The sequence below is a fragment of the Aquarana catesbeiana genome, linkage group LG02 (genome assembly GCF_042186555.1).
Source record: "Aquarana catesbeiana isolate 2022-GZ linkage group LG02, ASM4218655v1, whole genome shotgun sequence".
NCBI lineage: Eukaryota > Metazoa > Chordata > Amphibia > Anura > Ranidae > Aquarana > Aquarana catesbeiana.
Window position 1 is genome coordinate 455,419,664 of NC_133325.1, and position 22,820 is coordinate 455,442,483.

General features: G+C 44.9%; 1 protein-coding gene across 4 annotated transcripts in view; it reads left to right on the forward strand.

The window, feature by feature from the left end:
- The window catches only part of THRAP3 (thyroid hormone receptor associated protein 3), a 113,599-nt gene that overhangs the window by 14,518 nt on the left and 76,261 nt on the right, over window positions 1-22,820 (forward strand). The window lies entirely within an intron of this gene.

The following is a 22,820-nucleotide window of genomic DNA, read 5'->3' on the forward strand; positions in this document are numbered from 1 at the left end:
CAGCAACGCTCCAGAAGAAGATCCAGGGCGCCTTCTAACGAGGGGACACGTGAGTCCTAAGTTTAGCGATTTCATACAGGAATATAGCACTGCCCGAGCATAGCATGCCTTTTGACACTCTTAGAATGATTGGCCAATGGTCGGACCCCCCCTTTTGTGTATGATAGCTGGGTACTCCTATCCCCACTGACTCTCAAGCAATTAGAAATGTCATGCCCGAATACAGGAGACTCTTGCTCCCCTACACACATTCACATTGCAGAGAGGAGTAGGAAGACAGCACAGCTGTACATGGTTGAATCGCAGTCCCCACTACCCTGCAAAGAGCCAGAGGGAGGAGCTCATGGTAGAACTCTGGGAACTATTTAGGTCATATAAGCATGAGCTGTAAGGGTTTTTCCTCTTTGCCTTGGACCCCAACCCCACGTTTATACTTGTACACCTGCTATATGTAGAACACTGGATGCATCCGCAAGCGAGAAGATCAGATTGCATCAGGAAATTGCAAAAGCAGTTGCAGACCGGTCGAACTCTGAAAGGGTATTGTATTTTGCAACAGATGTTATACGATACGAGCGAGAAGCTGTACATACATGTAGGACTTAATGAAATGGGGGGAGGGGCAAAGGGAGGGGGGATATGGTGAAACTCTGGTCCCATAATAAATGTGTGGGATTGTGACCTCCATTCATCTGGGACGGTTTCATTTACCTGAAGTTCTTTGATCGGCCAGGGGTAGAGGGAGAGTGTGAGGAGAATTGACCACTAGAAATCCTCCTCACCAGGAGAAATAAGCTTAAGCAATACACAACGGGGATGGGAAGAGAAGCAGTTTTAAGCTGCTGTTGTTTTTCTGTGTTCTTTCTGTTTTCCTTTTATGTTACAGTCAAAAGCTGAGCTCAGGTTTACGCAATTAGGCCTAAAAGGGACCCTATCCTGTGCTCGGGTAAGATTACCCTCTGTTTAAAAGGTTATGCTCAACGTATTATTGCTTGAAATGATTTCTTTTACTTATATGGAAATTGATGTTAAAAGTTTGGCACATGCCATTTATTTGCAATTAGATATTGCTGCCGTTTTCAATCACAAATATGACACATACAATCCCACAGAAGGGTGGGAGGGGGGAACCGGTGAGTGTTCTTCTGGTTATTGCTTTCCACAACCCCAAGTAGGCCAGCGCTCAATTACCAGTTAATACTGGTGAGCGTCATAGCACCATAGTGCTACTGATTTAGACCACTCTCTATAGAGTTTATAGGTGCGTTTCCGCATTTTCAAACCTCTTATTTCTTCTCTCGATCTTTAACTTCTTTAAATTTAGTTTTTCAGTCGATCACACTAAGTCCTCGACCTCAGATTCTATTTCATATTCCTTCCTCTTTATCTTTTCCTCTGATCTCTAATCCCTCCCCTCACCCCCCTCTCCTTCCCAATAGCCCCCCCTTCCTTCTGAACCTAACCCCTTTCTCCTATCTCGGGCAGCATGGAGGCGGTAAACATCCTCTCGTTAAACGTAAAAGGCTTGAACATACCGGAAAAGAGATGCTTTTCCAAGACTTAAAACACCACAGAGCAGACCTAGTCCTATTACAGGAGACCCACTTTAAAAGCAGTAACCTTCCCATTTTAAAAAATAGACTCTTTCCAATAGCATACCATGCCACTAACGGCTCCTCCAAGACCCGCGGAGTGTCTATACTTATTTCACACAAAGTCCCCTGGAAATGTACAGATATGAGAGCAGACCCAGAGGGAAGATATATGTTCCTTAAAGGGGAGATTGGGGGAGTTCAAGTGACTCTCGCTAATATTTATGTACCGAACTGTCACCAAGACCACTTTATCCACAAAATCATGGAAATCCTCCTAGAATTCACAAGTGGCCACCTCATAGTAGGCGGCGATTTTAATGTCCCACTAATCCCTACTGAGGATACTTCCTCTGGGAAATCATCGGTAACGCCGAATTCTAGAAAACAAATTTCCAAGACACTTCATAGAACACAACTGATAGATGTGTGGAGGCTTCTACACCCGACTGAACGCGATTACACTTTCTACTCGACCCCACACAAAAATTACTCAAGGATTGATTACTTTCTAATCCCACATGCCCAATTACACGCCCTGCGGGACTCCAAAATAGGGTCAATTACATGGTCTGACCACGCCCCGGTTATGCTAACATAAGCCCTGACGGAGAATACCACTACCAGATCCAAAACATGGCGACTAAATGAAAGTCTTCTTCAAGACGAAGAAGTGTTAAAAGACGTCTCTATAGAACTAGATAATTATTTCAAAACCAATAATACCCCAGGCAGTGACCCCGGAATTGTTTGGGAAGCCCACAAGGCGGTAATCCGGGGGGTCCTAATCAAACACGGAGCACGCATTAAACGAGAGCGTTCAAGACAGATTACATCCTTACTCCAAGATCTACATCTAGCAGAAGCAAGACACAAACACGCCCAGACATCAGAGGGGGAGGCAGAACTTATACAATTACGAAATAAAATAACGGATCTAATGCAATTTAGGGTGAAGGCTTCGCTCCAAATCTGCCGTAGGATCACATACGAATCCGGGAACAAATGTGGCAAACTTCTCGCCAAGTCACTGAAAGAACAGACTCTGGCGAACTACATCCCACGTATTGTATCACCATCGGGTCAGAGAGTTTCACACCCACAGAAAATAGCCTCGGTGTTCCGGGAGTTTTATTCTAAACTCTATAACTTACAGACACCATTCACGACACGGTCACAAATAGACGACTATTTAAATAAGTCTGGTATGCCCCACTTGTCGGCGGAATCCAGTGAGCTGTTGGATGAACACATAACTATAGAAGAAATACAGAAAGCAGTAGCTTCCTTAAAGTTGGGCAAAGCTCCGGGACCGAACGGCCTTACGGCCCAATACTACAAAACCCTACTGCCGGCACTGGGAGACCACTTGCAAAACTTCTTCAGCTCGCTGGGTTCGGGCTTACACATACCAAGGGACACGTTATTAGCTCATATCACAGTAATTCCTAAAGAGGGTAAAGACACGTCCGCTTGCGGGAACTACAGACCAATCTCACTACTGAACCTTGATCTCAAGATATTTATGAAAATATTGTCCATCAGAATCCAAACATATCTCCCTTCTTTGATCCATTTGGATCAGGTCGGGTTCGTACCTACAAGAGAGGCTAGGGATAATACAATCAAAGTACTCAACATTCTACATGGAGTGAATCAGAATGAAACTCCCTGTGTCTTCCTCAGCACGGACGCAGAGAAGGCCTTTGACAGGGTGGACTGGACTTTCATGGTATCTGTTCTGAGGCATATCGGACTGGGCAGCAGGATGATTAACTGGATCAACTCGGTTTACGCGGACCCCACAGCTCGGGTCCGTGTGAATGGAGTCTTATCGGATCCCTTTGAGATCAGGAACGGAACCCGCCAGGGCTGTCCATTGTCGCCACTCCTCTTCGCCCTGTCATTGGAACCCTTCCTGCGGACCGTGCGAGCAAACCCGGACGTGACCGGCGTGACGATGGGAGAGACGCAGCAAAAAATAGCTGCTTATGCAGATGACATGTTATTCACCCTAACTAACCCAATAGTATCTGTACCCAATTTAATGCAAGAATTCCAAATTTATGGTAAGCTCTCCAATATGAAGATAAACTTTAACAAATCGGTAGCAATGGGAGTGGGCCTATCCTCAAGTGCCATGACAACTTTTAGAGACAGTTTTAACTTTAAATGGACGAACACAGCCATTAAATACTTGGGCACGTACATCCCCCCTAAATTGTCACAGCTGTTCGCCTTGAACTTCCCTCCATTACTATCCACAGTTAGGACTCTGCTTACAACATGGTGCAAGGGGTTACATTCTTGGTTTGGGAGATGTAACATTCTAAAGATGTGCATCTTACCAAAGTTTCTGTACCTATTACAAGCCCTACCAATTCATATACCTTCCCACTTCTTTAACCAAACTAGTGCCCTGTTTTCAAACTTTATCTGGGCCAATAAAAGACCCAGACTTAACAAACGACTGATCACACTACCCAAGACATTCAGAGGCCTGGCGGTTCCGAACCTCCGTAAATACCAACAGGCGACCCATTTGACCAGACTGATAGACTGGATTCGACACCAATCTATTAAATTATGGACCCAAATTGAGCAGACACAAAGTGAAATACCTTTAAATAGATTACCCTGGTGCCATAACTCTCTACCACGCACGATCAGGAATCACCCTCTCATTGGAGTAACATCCAAAATATGTGCATCTCTTTTCACAAGTGCTAAATTGACTTCTCCCAACTCCCCACTGCGTCCGATTTTGGGAACACCAGATTTCACTCCAGGACACACAGACCCAATGTTCAGATCTTTAAGTAGCAGGGGTTGCTCTCAGTCTTCCCACTTTGTGGTGAATGGGAGGTGGCCTACAGTGGAGGAGCTCATGAATCCAGAGGGGCGGTTTGGTTTGGACTTTTTGAGAGCCCTTCAACTCAAACACTACCTCAATACGTTACCCCCTTCTGAGGGCCCTGCGCAGACCCTGACAATCTTTGAAGCTTTGTGCTCGGAGGAGGGAGTACTACCTCACGCACTGTCGACCACCTACCAGCTGCTGATCGCTCCACCAGAAAATTATGAGCTACCCGCGCTGGGGACATGGGAAAGGGACTTACAATGCACATTCTCATCTCGTCAAAAGCAAAATTATTGTCCTTTTTTACGTTTAAATCCTCAATATGTACAAAGATGCAGGAAACTAATTTCAAAATACTCACCAGATGGTACAATACACCCACAAAACTGCAGAAATTCTACCCATCCTCCCCTGGGTTATGTTGGAGATGTCAGGGGGACCGGGGGATGATTTTACACATCTTCTGGAGCTGTCCTTTATTAGATAAATACTGGAAGAGTATACAACAGACGATACAAAATTTCACAGAGCGCCCCATGCCTTTGGAGCCGGGTACTTACCTATTACATGCGACAGATATGACAAGCAAAAAATATAAAAAATCCCTGATCAGACATTTATTGGATGCAGCGAAATCATGTATTCCATTACTATGGAAGTCCACCAAACCCCCAACCACAGGAATGTGGGTCAGGAAAGTTGAGGAAATTAGGAACATGGAGGATCTCATCCTCACGGCACAACATAAAAATGAGTTATACACTAAAACCTGGTCCCTATGGCTGACCTTTATATTCTCAAGGGAAGGACAGATTCTTCTTGAGGAAAACTGAAAATGCTGTACTAGCCAATCTGATACGTCGACCCCGCGTATGGGGTTGTGGCCGCCTACATGTGTGCCCCCGTCTAACCTCCCCCCCCTCCCTTCCTTCCCCCATCCATCTCCCTCCTGTTTCTTTCTTGCTAAGCTCTCTCCTACTTACTTTTCTTACTCTCTCTCTTAAAAGAAAATAGGCAGGAGGAAGGGGTTACCCAGTTAAGTCTAAAAAGGGTAGCGATCCTGATCAACGTACTAATTCCAATGCTAGTATGTAACTGCTAACACATCAAATGTAATTTCTAATGTGATTTACAAGAGGCTGTGCCCTCAACTTTTGCATTTATACATGTTGTGAATTTGGGGCTCTGCCCTTTCTTTTGCCGAAATAAAAACTATATTTGAAAAAAAAGAAAAGGATTTTACAGGTAAGCTGTTTATAAAAATCCTTTTTTTTTTTTTTTTTTACCGTGGGCCGTTTTCTCCTATGGGTGTGAGTTCTCCCCGGTGCATGTGTAGTGCAGTGGCTAGTGGGTTAGTTTATCTGCCTAGCATAAGGGACTCCACAAAGTGGTGGCTTGCTTGGACACGGAAGTGAGAGGTTCTTTCCTAGTGCACCTGGGTGTTTGTTTTTACCTATGCTGTACAGCAGCATTTCAGTGTGGTCCTTTTTTGTTTTTTTGTTTTTTCTTTGGTTTGTCCAGGCCAAAAGCTCTGTTCAACCAGTCAAGAGAAGGTGCCCTGACTGCAAAGGAAAATAAGCGAAGCTTGGACAAAATCTTTGTGCAGCTTGTATTGCAGATTTAGTCAGGGAGGAGTCTCAATCCATTTGTGGCGATCTGGTTTCAGCCATTAAGGATGAGCTCTGCGCCACCTTATCCAGCTTTCAGGTCAAACCTGAGAGGGGAGCCTAGGGCTCCGCATCCATCTTCAGAATCCCAAGGGGTTTCTCTGATACAGGCGGGAGGTCCAGTCTCCCAGGATACTTCCCAAGAACCTGCTTCCCTCGCTCCAGATGGATCAGATTCAGAAGAGAAGGAAAATGAAGCAGATGCTGCCAAGTTGTCACTAGAAGAGATAGGAGGACTCTTGAAAGTAATCCACGCTACCTTGGAGATAGAGGAGGAAAAGAAGGAGCTCTTAATGCATGAGCACATGTACGCTGGGCAGGGAGACTCAAAGGCCATACTTTTCCAGTACATTCGATAATCACAGACATGATTAAAAAAGAATGGCTGGAACCTGAGAAGAAGCCATTCCCGTTTGAGGAAAATCCTAACTATCTGGAACAAGGTTCCAAAACTGGATTCTGCTTTCTCGCAGGTCTCGAAGTCAACTGACCTTGCCTTTGAATATATGGGCAAGCTAAAGGAGCCCATGGATAAACGGATGGACCTACTTCTTAAAAGGCCCTGGCAATCGGTGATGAACAATCTGAAGCCGGCAATGGCAACAACATGTGTTGCCAGGAAATTTAGAGCACTGGATTAACCAGATGAAGGCCCACGTTACTGCGGATTCCCCAAAACGAGATTTTGGACTCCTTTTACAACCTTATTTGCAGCAGTGTCATATACTGCAGATGCCTTGGCAGAGTCCATACGCATGTCGGCTAGGTCCGCAGCATTAACAAACTCTGCTAGGAGGGCTTTATGGCTAAAAACCTGGCCGTAGCATTCACTTTGCAGGGGATTTTCTGTTCAGATCCTAGAATCCATTCTTGACCGAACTGTCGATTAAAAATAAATATTTTCCAGTCAAGAAGAAGCAGGTGCAGACCTGTAAGCATTTTTTTTTCGGCCTCAAAGGACACCAGGAAAGTAAAATGCAGGGAAAAAAGGAAACCATGGTCTTTCCAGAAGCCCAAAGGTGCTCTTCAATCCTCCTGCGACTTCTGGAAATTCGCAGTGACTCCTTCCTCCCAGTCGGAGGAAGTCTCCAGGAGTTTCTTCCACAGTGGAGAGGCATTACACCAAACCAATTTATTTTAAACATGCTCTCGCAGGGATATGTTATCGAGTTCACGGAAGAACCTACAAAAAATAGGATTTTTTAAAACGGCTTACCTGTAAAATCCTTTTCTTTCGAAGGACATCACGGGACACAGAGCCACAGTAATTACTGATGGGGTTATATAGGTATCACTGGTGATTGGACACTGGCACACCCTATCAGGAAGTTCAACCCCCTATATAATCCCTCCCCCTTGCAGGGATACCTCAGTTTTGTAGCCAAGCAATATAGTGTATTAGAAGAGGGGCGGGACCTCTGTGTCCCGTGATGTCCTTCGAAAGAAAAGGATTTTACAGGTAAGCTGTTTTAAAAAATCCTATTTTCTTTCTCGAACATCACGGGACACAGAGCCACAGTAATTACTGATGGGATGTCCCAGAGCAATGCTACCTGAGGGGGGGGAACCACGACCAAGTAGGGTGCAATCAGACCTGAGGACCCTGTACCGCTGCCTGCAGCACACTACGCCCAAAGGCGATATCCTCATGCCTTCTCACATCCACCTGATAGAATCTGGTGAATGTATGAACTGAAGACCAGGTTGCGGCCTTGCAGATTTGAGCCATAGAGGCCCGGTGATTCACTGCCCAAGAAGCACCAATAGCCCTTGTGGAATGTGCCCTGATCTGAAACGGAGGAATCTTCTGTTTCAAACCGTAAGCTTGAATGATCAACTGTCGAATCCATTTAGAAATGGTAGCTTTTGACGCTGCTTGTCCTCTATTGGGGCCCTCTGGCAGCACAAACAAAACATCCGTCTTGCGGATCTGAGTAGTTGCCCCTAGATAGGCCTTAACTGCTCTTACTACATCCAACGAATGTAGAGATCTCTCTTCCGGAGAACAGGGATCTGGGAAAAAAGGAAGGTAGAACAATGTCTTGGTTTAAATGAAAATCAGAAACCACCTTCGGTAAAAAACTAGGATGAGGGCGTAGTACCACTCTATCCTTGTGTATAATCAAATAAGGCTCCTTACAGGAAAGAGCTGCTAATTCTGATACTCTTCTAGCAGAAGAGATGGCCACCAGAAAAATTAATTTCCTTGTCAACAAGACCAAAGGAATCTGACTTATTGGTTCAAAAGGCTGTTTCTGTAACACAGCCAGGACCAAATTCAAGTCCCAGGGGTTTAGGGGCACTTTAACCGGAGGATTAAGACGCATCACCCCCTGCATAAAGTTTCGGACCAAAGAATGCGAAGCAAGTGGCCGCTGAAATAATACTGATAAAGCAGAAACCTGGCCCTTGATGGTACTCAAGGCCAGCTTCATCTCTAATCCCATCTGTAGAAAATCAAGGATTCTACCTATGACATATTTCCTGGGATGCCAACCTCTGGATTCACACCAGGTTATATAAGCCTTCCAGACTCTATGATAAATCATCCTGGAAGCTGGCTTCCTTGCATTAATCAAGGTAGATATGACAGGACCTGAGAGCCCACGACTCTTCAGAACGTGGGTCTCAATAGCCAAACCGTCAAATTTAGCGTTTGTAAGGCAGGATGGAACACTGGACCCTGAGATAACAGGTCTGGGTGTACCGGTAGGGTCCACGGGGAACCCACCGTCATCCTTACTATTTCTGCATACCAAGTCCTTCTGGGCCAAGCGGGGGCCACCAGAAGTACCGACTTCCTTTCCTGCCTGATCCTGCGAAGGAGTCGTGGTAGTAGCAGAATAGGCGGGAATGCGTAAATCAGTGAGAACCGATGCCAAAGAATCACCAACGCATCCGTCCCGCATGCAAGAGGATCTTTTGTCCTTGCCACAAATCTGTCTATCTTTTTGTTGAATCGGGATGCAAAGAGATCTACATCTGGAATCCCCCATCTTTGGCATATGGCCCAAAAGACGTCGGGATGCAGAGACCATTCCCCTGGAAGTAACTGCTGGCGACTTCGATAGTCCGCCTGCCAATTCTCTATTCCCGGGATGAAAACTGCCGATATGCATGGCACATGCATCTCTGCCCAGACTAAGATCTGGTTCACCTCTTTTTGAGCAGCTCGGCTCCGGGTGCCTCCCTGATGATTGACATAAGCCACTGCTGTGGCATTGTCGGACTGGATCCTGACCGGACAACCCTGTAGCCTGATAGTCCAGGCTTTTAGAGCTAGATGTATCGCCCGGATCTCCAGAATGTTGATGGGTAAGGTCCTCTCTGTCTTGGACCATACCCCTTGGACTGCAGCCTGTTCCAGAACTGCTCCCCAACCTGACAGACTGGCATCTGTTGTTACCACCGTCCAGGTAACCGGTAGAAAGGATTTCCCCTTCTGCAGGTTTTCGGGTATGAGCCACCAATTGAGGCTCTGACGCACCGCATGCGACAGATGCATCGGAAAGTCTAATGCCTGAACCTTCTTGTTCCAGGTCGACAGAATGCTGTGTTGCAGCATTCTTGAGTGAAACTGAGCATAGGGAACTGCTTCGAATGAAGACACCATCTTCCCTAGTAGCCTCATACAAAGGCGGACTGAGGGACCCTTCTTGGTCCTTACTGTCAGAATCAGCTCTCTCAAAGCAGTGATCTTTGCCTGGGGTAGAAATATTTTCTCCTGGCTTGTATCTATAATCAGACCTAAATACTCCAGTCTTCTTACTGGTTTTAGGAAAGACTTTTCTAAGTTGAGGATCCAACCCAGGTGTTCTAGATACCTGACCGTGGTCCTCAAGTTTCCATTCAAAGAGGCTACCGACCGGTCTATCAAGAACAGGTCGTCTAGGTATGCTATGACAGCTATACCCTGAGCCCTTAATCTGGCTAGAGGAGGAGCCAAGATCTTTGTGAACACTCGAGGTGCAGTGGCTATCCCAAAAGGCAGAGCCACAAACTGGAAATGGCGCCCTCCTACCTCGAAGCGCAGAAACTTCTGATGAGCAGGAAAAATGGGCACATGCAGATATGCATCTCTGATGTCTATTGATGCCAGAAATTCTCCTCCCTGCAGGGTGGGAACTACTGTTCGAATTGATTCCATGCGGAAGGATTGAATCCTTAGGAATCGGTTCAGATCCCTTAAGTCCAAAATGGGCCTGACATCCCCATTTGGCTTTTGGACCATAAAAAGGTTGGAATAGAAGCCCAATCCCTGGTCCTTTGCGGGAACTATCATAATGACCTCCTGCGACAAAAGTCGCTCTAACGCTAGAAGGAGCGACTGCTTCTTCTCTGGGTCTCTGGGAACATTTGATCTGAGGAACCGAGGAGAAGGGAATTCCTGAAACTCCAGCTTGTACCCTAAGGTTACCGTGGAGACTACCCATCTGTCCTGGAAGTCCTCGTGCCAGAGCTCTGAGAACTGTCCCAGTCTTCCCCCCACTCGAGTGAGCGGGGGCGCCCCCTCATGCAGAGGTCTTAGTGTTTTGCCTAGTAGGCTTCTTTCCCCAGGACTTCTTTTGTCCCTGGGGTTGACTCTTGTCTCTGGACCCCGATGGAGGCGGCCGTCGAGACTGCCCCCGGCGCTGGGGATAGAGTCAGTTTGAAAGAGGGACGCTTACTCTTCTTCTTGACAGGTAAGAGAGTGCTTTTCCCACCAGAGATTCTCTTGATATAGTTATCCAAGTCCTCTCCAAACAACCTTGCACCACGAAATGGAAACCCAGCCAGTAGCTTCTTACATGGTGCTTCGGCTGACCAATTTTTCAACCATAGGATTCTACGTATATGCACCAACCCCAGTGAAAGACGGGAGGTTTGCACGATAGAATCTCTAATGGCGTCAACCACAAAGCATAAGGCCGCTGGAAGGTTAGCAAACCCCTGGGCCTGCTGTTCAGGTAATCCTTTGATGACCTGCTTAACTTGGTCTCTTAAGTATTGACAGACTCCAATCGCTGCTACTGCAGGTTGGGCCACTGATCCTGCTAAGGAGAAAACATCCTTCAATAGGGATTCCATCCTTTTATCTACAGGATCCCTGAGCATCTGAGCATTGTCTACAGGACAAGTCAGGCTATTATTTACGGAGGAAATGGCGGCATCAATAGCCGGTATTCCCCACATTTTAATAAACTTTTCTTCCATCGGATAAAGTGTTAAACTTTCCCGGCGGAAAAAAACGTTTGTCTGGGTGATCCCACTCAGAATAAATAAGCTTTTCAAGTAAAGTATGAACAGGAAAAGCATGTGCTGCTTGGAAAGGTTTCAGTGACCCCAAAGCAGAAGAGGATTCTTTAGCAGTTTCAGGTATGGGCAACTTAAATGTGGAGCGGACCAATCCAGTGAGGATCTGCACTAAGACTTTCTCCTCTTGGGAAGTCGCAGAGGGTCCCTCTCCACCTGAATCCTCCGAAGAGGAATCATCCATCCCATCCCGATCCTCTGAAAGGGATTCATCTCCTTTATCCCAGAGCTCCTCTGTCTGAGGGTCTTGGGGAACAGAGGAAAGCCTAGTGCGTTTTCTTCCACTGAGTGAAGACGTAATCACGGCCATTAATCTTTCCTCTAGACCATTAATGGTTGAGGAAAAAACCTCTTGTGTAATATATACAGGGGCTGAAGTGCCAGAAGCAGGTGTAGCCCCTGACCCCGATGGCTCTCCCTGGCCCGCCGTCCCTGGCCCATCTTTAGGGGGGGGAGGATGCTGCCGACAGTGGGCCCTCAGAACCTGAACGAGATCCCCTAGTGTCTCTGGTTCCTGGGGTGCTTGAACCTCTTCTACCCATAGTGCAAAGCAACAAGGTGTGAGGTATACAAATGAACACTGCCCGCTGAGCGATGTAGTCTGGCTAAAAGCCTTGCTACCCAATGCTCAGTCTGGTGTTACTTCAGTAAATGCTGCCTAGGAGAATGCCTGTGTCCCACCTTACATGCGACCGTCAGCTCTGTGTCTCTCAGAAGGCTGAGTGCACCTGTACAGAGTGCCTTTAATAGCCTGCAGCTGGCCTGAGTGGGAGTCTAAACACTCTGTGCTGACGTCCCGCCCCCTCCTCTACCGCCCCCCCCCCCTCGAGTTTTGAAAAAAACGAGCGCTTCCCGCACTGCCGACTCTCCTGTCATGCTTCTGGAGAAAAGGCTGGGGGGGGGGGGGGATGGGGAGGGGGGGGGAGGTAACAAGATCTGCCTGAACGGGAGGGGGGAGGGGGGGGGGGAGGTGAGGTAACAAGATCTGCCTGAACGGCTATCTTCAGAGATGGTGGCCATTAGGCCGCAGAGCCCGGGTGGTATAACCACTTTCTAGACCCCTGTGGCCCCTCTCTAGCCTGGGGGGAACATTCAAACATGAGAAATCCCCCTTTCCACCTTGCCTGCTTTGAGATGCTGGGACATAATCAGCGCTGAACACCTGAGACAGTCAGTCAGCATGTGTAGGTTTGTGCTCTTGGCAGCCCCCAGTGGTCACAATAGGCATAGCATGCATTTACCTTAAAGGAGAAAAGCCACTAGAACTCAAAAATTCTGTGGAATCTCCTCTTACCTTATCCAGCCGCAGGGTGCTGTTTACACAGACCCAATCTTCACCTCTCACGGTGGGCTCCGTTTGAAAAAACCGTCAGACTGGGGCCCCCATCAGTAGGGGGATCCAACAGTTCTGGGACCGTAAAGCACCTCGCCAGAAATTAGGAAGTTTAAAGCCATTTTCTGATCTGCGGGGTCCAGCTCTCTAAAAAGAGAAGCATTATGGGTAAAACCTCGTTTCTTCGGACACGAGGCCCGGGTACCATTCAATTCGGCCATGAAAAGACACTTTGAATGGATCCGGTTCGCCTGGCTTGCCCCAGTATAGGATCTTAGGATATTCCCTTTGGAGCTCAGCACAGGACATCTTTACACGTCCATCACCTAAGACACTGGCGTAAAAACTGAGGTATCCCTGCAAGGGGGAGCGATTATATAGGGGGTTGAACTTCCTGATAGGGTGTGCCAGTGTCCAATCACCAGTGATACCTATATAACCCATCAGTAATTACTGTGGCTCTGTGTCCCGTGATGTTCGAGAAAGAAAGATTCTTGTTGACAAACGCACCAAGGAATCCAGCCAAGGCTCTCGCCATGAAGTCCCTTATTCAGGAACTGAGATCCCAGAGTCATTGTTCCGGTCCCTAAAAGAGAGTTCTTCCAAGGGTTCTACTTGCACGTATCTAGTCCTGTCCATCAGGAAGGTCATGTCACCATTGGGAACCCTGACCTCTCCCATACCTGCAGTTCAATGGGCAAGACTTAACAAGAAACCTTGCAGGGGTTTGAAGTGAAAAGTCTGGGGTCACCAGCAAGATTCGCTAGTGAGAATCCCCACCTCGGTGAAAGGGAGTCTTTGGTGGTGAAAGAACCGGACAAGGTTTACATCAGGTCTGTTATGTTCCTTCCTGGTCCAGTTAAGGTTAACAACGGATGCCAGCTCCTGGTGTTGGTGGGCTCACATGAGTGGTCATGGGCTCAAGGCTTATGGTCCACAAGAGAAGCAGTAAGACCCTCGAATTTGAGGGAACTAAAAGCAATAGAAATGGCTTTGCTGACATTTGCCAGAGAAGTGCAGGGGTCAGACAACGCCACAGCAGTGGCCTACATAAACAGGGGGGCACCAGAAGCAGAGCTCTTCAGAGCCTAGCAGGAAGTATTCTAAAATGAGCAGAGCTCCATATTCTATCATTGTCTGTGGTCCATCTAAAAGGGACTATACAGGGTAGCAGACTTCCTTAGCAGAAACCAGGTGTACAAGGCAGAGTGGCGATTGAACCCGGAAATCTTCCATACGATCGTGGAAATGGGGCAGCCAAAAGAGGATCTTTTTGCAACTCAGGAAAATGCACAGGTGTCTCTCTTCTCCCTGAACAGAACCGAGCGATCCCTGGGGTTAGATGCTCTGGCGCACAATTGGAATTTTCACCTTTGCTACGCCTTTCCCCCTTTTTCAGCTTATCCCTTAGGTCATAAGGAAAATCCAAAAGGAGGATTCAACAGTAATCATCATCACTCTTGGTCCAAGAGAGCTTGGTTTTCAACCCATCTCCAGATACAACTTGAACCGTATTGGCACCTTCCGTTGAGACAAGACCTGCTGATACAAGGTCCCTTACTTCACCAGGAAGTAGCAAAGCTAAAGCTCACAGCTTGGCTTCTGAAGAGCAGCTCCTAAGGAAGAAGGGGTTTTCTGAGAGATTTGTTGCTACCCTCCTATCTAGCAGTAAGTGTTACCTGAGCAATTTATTCCAAAGTTTGGAGAGTTTTCAACTCCCGGTGCACTGCATCCAGCAGATCCTTAAAAGCATCTTCTATTTTGGAATTCCTGCAGGAAGTAGCGGATAAGGGCTTAGTCAGTCCCCTAAAGTTCAAGTTGCTGCACTGGGGTTATTTTTGGAAAAATCGATCTCATCAGAATCCCTAGTGATCAGTTTCTTCAAAGCCTTCATCCAGTCCAGACCGGTAGTGATCAGAAGCTGTCCAAGATGGGACTTATCGGTTGTTCTATAGGCCCTGGCCAGGGAACCATTTGAACCTATTAATTTAGCCTCCCTGAGACTGATTACTTTGAAAACTTTACTTTGACCAGGCTTGAAGCTCACCAATTCTTCAATCAGGGAGCCATTTTTTTTTTCTATCTCTTCAGACTGAATTGTTCTGAAGACAGATCCTAATTTTGGACCGAAGGTCGCTTCGGTCCAAAATCGAGCTCGGGAGATGATACCTCCTACGTTTTGCTCTAATCCATCGGGAAAGAAGAATTCCATACCTTGGATGTTAAAAGAGCAGTCTTGAGTTACCTGGAAGCCACTAAGGACTTTAGGTGTTCAGACACATTATTTGTTTCATATTCTGGTAGTAAAAGGTAGACAAGCTACCAGAGGAACCATTGCCAGGTGGTTGAGAATGGCGATCACAGAGGCCTATTCTCTTTCAGGCCAGGAGAGTCCAGTTGGCTCATTCTACAAGAGCTTTGGCGACAAGTTGGGCAGAAAAAGCTGGTGCCACCCCCGAACAGATTTGTAAGGCAGCTACATGGTCCCGTCTGACGACCTTTGCCCCTCATTATAGATTAGACCTCCTGATGGCTGGGGACCAGGCTTTTGGAAGGAAAATCTTGCAGGCTGTTGTCCCGCCCTAAATGGGGTAAGTCTTGATTATCCTCTCGTGTGCTGTCCTGAAAGACGTTTTGGGAAAATTCAAGTTAGACTTACCGGTATCTTGTTTTCCAATAGTCTTTCAGAACAGCAGTAACACGCCCCTTTTTTTTTTTTTTTTTTTTTTTTTTTTTGTAATACTATGATATAACTGTCCCTTATGTATTGTAGCTGGTGCTGGAGCTGCTCTACAAACTACTGAAGGAAGCTGCGTGGAGACCTCCTGTTAAAGCTTGGAATTATGAGGTGTTTCCTTTTTGGAGGAGGAGCCATAATCTCTCGGGTGCTGTCCTGAAAGACTATTAGAAAACAAGTTACCGGTAAGTCTAACTTGAATTTTTTTGGTCACAAAGACTTTGGTGTTTGATTTACTAACAGCAAATTGTGCGGTTGCACTCATTTTCTCCAGAGATTAGTAAATGAGGTAAAGCTCTGCTGATTTCTATAATCCAATCATGTTTTGCTTGCACTAGATTGGGTGTTCTTTGCATAGTGATGCTTTGACATTGACACTTACTATGAAAAAAGAAAAGTACAAAGTCTATTATGTTAGGTTCACACCTGTGTGGGAGTGGTGCTGCTTTGGACCCACACAAATTCCCAACCACCCACACAGTGACATGTGGGGCCCGTGGACAGGTGTCATTAATCCCTAATGGCACCCGCACTGATAACCACACTTTCCAATGTAGTTTCACTAGCAGGCTGATAAAGCTGTTGCCGGTATTGAGGCAGGCACTGAAATGGTGTGGCTATTGTCAGCTGATGCTGTGAGGGAATGGCTATTGGCTTGCCAATGTGACTGGCAAGATTGCACAAGACAAACTGAGCTAGGTTCGTTCATGCTAGCAGATCTTTGTTCAATTTATCTTGCGCAATGTTGGCTGTCCATACAGTCAATAGCTGCTACGTTCTCATGCAGTGCCGTATTTACCCAACGATTGGCCTGACTTTTCAGCCCATGGCTCTTAACGTGGTTCTACAGTAAAGACTGAAGGTTTTTTTTTTTTTTTTTCCCTTTATGCATGAAGGTAAAACAAAACCTTCAGTGTGCAACTCCATTCCCCCCCCCAAATACTCACCAGATCCCAATATGCACAAGAGCAGAAGCTCTCCTGCCCCCTCTATGGCCGAGATACAGCAGGAGCCAAAGGTGGGTCCTTCTCAGACATACAGAAGCAGTTCGGGAGTGAGCAAGCAGCTTGCTATGGGGTACTCAGCGGGGGGGGGGGGGGGAGAACAGACGGATTGGGGCTGCTCTGTGCAAAACCATTACACAGAGCATAATAGAATATGTAGATCTTGATACTGGTCTCTGCCCACATAACACCAACATTCCTTGTTAAGTAGGAAAAAATATTTGGGAGCTATGGGACTTTAAGGCTTTGCGACAGGAAACTAATCCGACAGTATATTAAAAAAAATTATATACAAATTTTATTAAATGAACATCATAAAATCAATACATACAATCATAGCCATAGGTGTGTTCAAAACATCCTATTAAAGAGAATGATTTACTGTAAGCACGTTCATGTTTTCTACATGTTTAGCCATGTGGCTTCTTCAGGAAAGAACGTGACAATTCATTAGGTATAAGAATCTGTAGTCAGTCAACGTTTAATTGTGCAATAAAAACAAAAATTAGTACATCGAATATAGGCATATAATATCTTACTGTATACATATGGCTGCATTTACACACATGGTGAATGACTCCCAAACAAAACAAAAAAAAAACTCCTTACTCTTGGACTGAGTATAGGAGCCTGAATAGAATTAAAAAATGAACAGGGAATGGGATCCAGCGATACACTACTTCCGCATAACCATATAGGCCAGTATACTGCCCAGTTTATAATACTCTTTAAGATAAACCTGGTATGAGTGAGTTAGTTGAGCATATGTATATATCCCTGCCATGAACTTTCATATTATACTCCTATCCAGTTAACCTAATGTGTATATTCGTTTATATTGACAGGTTACCTCTGGTATTGGTTATCATATTGTTCTCTACCCCTCCCTACGGGTGACCCAGCAATATATTGGCGCATATGGTTATGCAGAAGTAGTGTATCGCTGGATCCCATTCCCTGTTCATTTTTTAATTCTATTCAGGCTCCTATAGTCCAAGAGGTAGGAGGAGTTTTTTTTTTTTTGTTTTTTTTTGTTTGGGAGTCATTCACCATGTGTGTAAATGCAGCCATATGTATACAATAAGATATTATATGCCTATATTCAATGTATTAATTTTTGTTTTTGTTTTTATGGCACAAATAAAGTTGACTGATTACAGGTTCTTATACCTAATAAATAAATTGTCACATTCTTTCCTGAAGAAGTAACATGTAGAAAACATGAACGTGATTAAAGTAAATCATTGTCCTTTTTAATAGGATGTTTTGCACACACTTATGGCTATGATTGTATGTATTGATTTTACGATTTAATAAAATTTGTATATAATTTTTTTTTAAATATACTGTTGATTTAGTTTCCTGTCACAATGCACCCTTAAAGTCCCATATCTCCCAAATATTCTTTCCCATTACACAGAGCAGATAAATATACCATGTTTGTTATTTTAAAAGGGGGGAAAAAAAACCCTCTTATAAACCCCCTAAAAGGGCTGCCATTAACAAATGTGATACAGTTTCGGTTGGTGGGGATGGACAGGTCATTGAAGATCCACCTCATCTGACTATTAAATTGAATGCATTGTGGGAACCTGTAGTACTGACACTGATTGGGGCAGAAAGGTCAGGCATAGTCGGGACTTTTTCGAGTGCTTGCTATAGGCGCAGCCATTGATTTTAACCCCAACAGCACCAGAACACTGCTGCTAGGGTATCCAGGGGCAAAGGACTCAGGATTTCTACTTTAAACGGTACACGGGACACATTTAATTGCTGGCCAGGCGAGTCACTGGATGCCCCCTATATGCCCTGGAAAAGAAATGGCATCCCACAAAATGGACTGGGCTTTGTTCTGTTGCCAATCAGCTGGCCAGTCTTCAGGTAGTGTTGTACGAAAGCATTGTCGTCCTCTGGTGGCAAGGCTCTGCTTTTCAGATCTTTCCTTGGGCTTCTGCCAATGTAGGTGAGGTTTGGGTTGAGAGCCAATTGGTGGCAATGACTGGCAGTGATGTAGGGGAATTGGAGCTCTTAGTGGGCAAGTGGAGTGTTTCTGGCTTGGCACATCTAACCCCACAAGGATGCCCTGGATGGCAGAGGTTTTTAGGGAATTTTCCTTCCCTGACAATACTGTATAGTATGATCGAGGTCTCTTGTCGGTCAAGTAGCTGCACATTTTACTTACATGAACTTATGGGCTGATAATGATATGCAGAACAGTGGAACTGGTGTTTACGGCTTGCTTCAGCTGTCTAACATTCCTGATTTCACTATGTGACAAGTAGGCCAAAAAAAATATTTGTTTTTGCACAAGTGGTGAAAGGAATAGGTTGCAGAAACAGCTATCATACCTACTGGATTCAAATATAATTAATTACCATTATGAATTTTCGACACCATGTTGCCATTTGTTATCCTGAAATTCATGGAGCTTTTTATTTTTATATTCAATAGTCATTTTGTGTTTAAGAAATTCATGACCTACAATGCTGGTTAGTTAAGCCACAGCAGCTGTGAGTTGGTGACTGGGGCATTTTTGTATTGATGGTTACCAGCTGTTGATGTAATCCATTTGTTCAGGCTATCTTTGCAGTTTGTTTTACATGGTGACCATGTTGAAACTTTCATTCATGCCTGTTCATGAAATCTGATATGGCCTACTGGAGTGATTTGCAATAGTTTCTCTTTTGTGTAATTTATTTTAGTTCTATATTACAGGTACATATATAGCACTTAACATAAAAAAAAGCTGCGCTATATAATTTTGGTGATCAAAAAATGTGCTTTGAAAAGTGTTCATCTAAATGAATAGAGATGTTAAAGACTAGAGGTCGACCGATATGGGTTTTTCTCTGGCCGATGCCGATATTTAGAAATCGCGGTGGCCGGTGTAAGATGCCGCTTTTTTTTTTTTTTGGGCCGATATATTAGGCCGATTTTTTTTTTTTTTTTTTTTTTTTTTTTTTTTTTTTCCCTTCATCTCTCAAAATCTAACAGACCACTTTCACACTGGGGTGTTTTTCAGGCGCTTTTGGGCTAAAAATAGCACCTGTAAAGTGCCTGTAAAATGTCTCCCCTGCAGTCTGTGTGAAAGCTCGAGTGCTTTCACACTGAGGCGATGCGCTGGCAGGATGTTTAAAAAAAGTCCTGCAAGCGGCATCTTTGGAGCGGTGTATACCGCTCCTCCACCACTCCTGCCCAATGAAATGAATGCGCACTGCTGCCAAAGCGTCGGCAGCAGCGATTCAGGGGCGCATTTAACCCCTTCCTCAGCCGCTAGCTGGGTTATAAGCGCCCCGCTAGCAGCCGAATAGCGGCGCTAAAATGACGGTAAAGCGCCGCTAAAACCAACAGCGTTTTACCGTCAACGCATGCCCGCTCCAGTGTGAAAGCAACCTTAAGTAATACAGAAATTTTTTAACATTTATTAAACAAAACAAACCTCCAATCAGTTCACTTGTATGTATAATTTAGATTTAAAAAAAAAAAAAGATATCTTAAATATGAAATACACAAAAACAGGTAATCAAAACTTTTGGACGAAAAAAAAATGGGCTAACTTTACTGCTTATTTTTTTTAAATTTCATTAGTGTATTTTTTTTTTTAAAAATTGCGTTTGAAAGACCGCTGCGCAAATACCGTGTGACATAAAATATTGCAACAACTGCTATTTTATTCCCTAGGGTCTCTGCTAAAAAAAATATATATATATAATGTTTGGGGGTTCGAAGTGATTTTCTAGCAGAAAATACAGAATTTTTACTTGTAAGCAACAAGTGTCAGAAAAGATTGTCTTTAAATGGTTAAACTGAGAGCTTCTACACACAGAGTTCAGCTCATTGAAAAAAGAACCTGAAAAGATACAATGTATCTTCTTATCAGACTTGGCAGGCTGCCCAGGGAGGAGAGAATCCTCTCCACAGATAACTTTCAGACAACTTGCATTGACTTCTATTACAGAAGACATTTGCAAGTCCTGCTGAAGTTATAATCGGCTTTTTTTATCAGCACAATCGGCTGATGCCGATTAAGTAAAAAAAGCCAAATATCGGTCGACCTCTAGTAAAGACTCCATATGTCACACTATTACATAAATATTAAATGCAATTACAAGTGAAATGTGCAGAAAATGATTAAATAAAAAAACAAAATAAATTAAAAAAACTTCTGAAAGTTAAGTCCACTCCGATGGGCTGTTAGATAGAAGCCCCACTGAATGTACAGTTCATAGTGATCTTCAAAGTGGTGATATTTCAGCCCTCTAAATAGTAGTGACATGCGACCACAACACCAAAAAGGATGTGATAGAGTGCGACAGGAAAGTTCCTCCACCTGTAATATTACTGCCGCTTACCAGCTTGTTAGATCTCTTTAAGGAGATCGTGAGTGCCTGTGGCTCTTATCCCCAGCCCTGGGTCTATGAACTTGAATTGCTAGATGTCCCCGGACTCTCTATGCGGAGTATCCTCTGTACAGCAGATGTACGCTCGCTTCCAGATGCTTTCACCTCGCGGCCGCAATACACCCGTCTCTCTATATATAGCACTGACAATTCACGCAGAGCTTTGTGTGTGTGTGTATAGATATATATCTATATCTATATCTATATATCGGTGTATAACACACACTTTTTTCCCCTTAAAATCAGGGGAAAATCGCGGGTGCGTGTTATACGCTGATCCCCTGCGATCCTGAGCTGCCAGATCTTCAAAATTGCAGACCGCGATTTGAAAATGGCGCCGAAATACACAGAGCCGGTCCTCGGCTCTTCTCGGCCACTTTTGGCTTCACTCGAGCGCCGGCCGAACCTAGCCGAGTGTACTCGGCTAGGTTCGGATAGCCCCGCTCACAATCACGCCCATCCTGGGCGGGAATACGAGTGGAGCCGAAAGTGAACGAGAGCCGCCGAGAAGAGCCGAGGACCGGCTCTGTGTATTTCGGCGCCATTTTCAAATTGCGGTCGGCGATTTTGAAGCACAGGATCGAAGGCTGCACTGGGGCAAGGCTGCACTGATGGGCATTTAAATGTAAGTTTTTTTTTTGTTTTTTTTTTTCCCCCTTCAACTTCCCTCCTAAACTTGGGGTGCGTGTTATACGCCGATAAATACGGTATCTCTCTCTCACACTCTATCTTATATATATATATATATATATATATATATATATATATATATATATATATATATATTCTCTCACATCAGTTGTTGCCTCCTAGGAGCTAGCAATCTAAGGTCCCTAACTTGTACATATACTAGGGTCAATTTAGACATGAGCCAATTAACCTAGCAGCATGTCTTTTGAAGTGTGGGCACAGGGAGAACATGCAAACCCCATGCAGGTAGTGTCGTGGTTTGGATTTGAACCGATGAGCCTAGGGCTGCTTGGTAGAAGTGCACTTAGCCACACTGCTGCCCTATAATAAAAACGTGTGTTAATGTCAAAAGATGTATGCGATATAAGTCAAGAGTAATATGATGGCTCGTCGGTAACTGCTTGGCATCTCAATATTCTAGTCTATAAACAAATGGTAATGCATGGACACCCTAACCTTTATTTTAAATCATAATTTTAATTTTGTCATCACAAAACAGTTTCTCTGTCACTACATAACAGTATTCCTTTTCTCTGGGGTTCCTCCTGTGTCACCTATGTAACCAAAAGGCTAAGCACTCGGTCAAGTGATCTCTGCTGGAAAAGTAGGATCAGAACTCGGGCTGGCCTGCTCTTTTCGGTAGAGCTTATGTGTAAGAAAATGTGTAGTTTTAAACCACTTGCCGACGGCTGGACGTCCTGTGCTTTGTGGTGGTATATCTGAATGATGCCTGAAGCTACAGGCATCATTCAGATATCGGCGATTTCCTACACCATAAGGACGATCATGACAGCTGGTCAGCCGCTAGATTGCTCTTGCAGGCAGCCAGAGGGGACGTCCCTCCCGCCGTCCTCCGGTGCTTCTACCGACTCACCTCTGCGATCGGTGATTCGGAGAACGGATCCGCAGGCCCCGGATGTCCACCATAGAGATTTCTGGCAGACCAGATCGTTGGAAGCTGGGCGCGATGTTATGATGTCACACCCGGTCTCTGCATTAAAAAAAACGGTGCCGCCTCAGCTGGGAAGCCGTGATCGTTTTTTTTTTTTTTTTTTTGTTTTTTTTTTATTTTAGGCTTCCCAGCCCATAGGTGAGATGTGGGGTCTTATCGACCCCCATATCTCACTGTAAAGAGGTCTTGTCATGCCATATTCCTATTACAAGGGATGTTTACAATCCTTGTAATAAGAATAAAAGTGTTCAAAACTGTTTTTTTTAAAGTGTCAAATTCGAAAATTTTAAGTA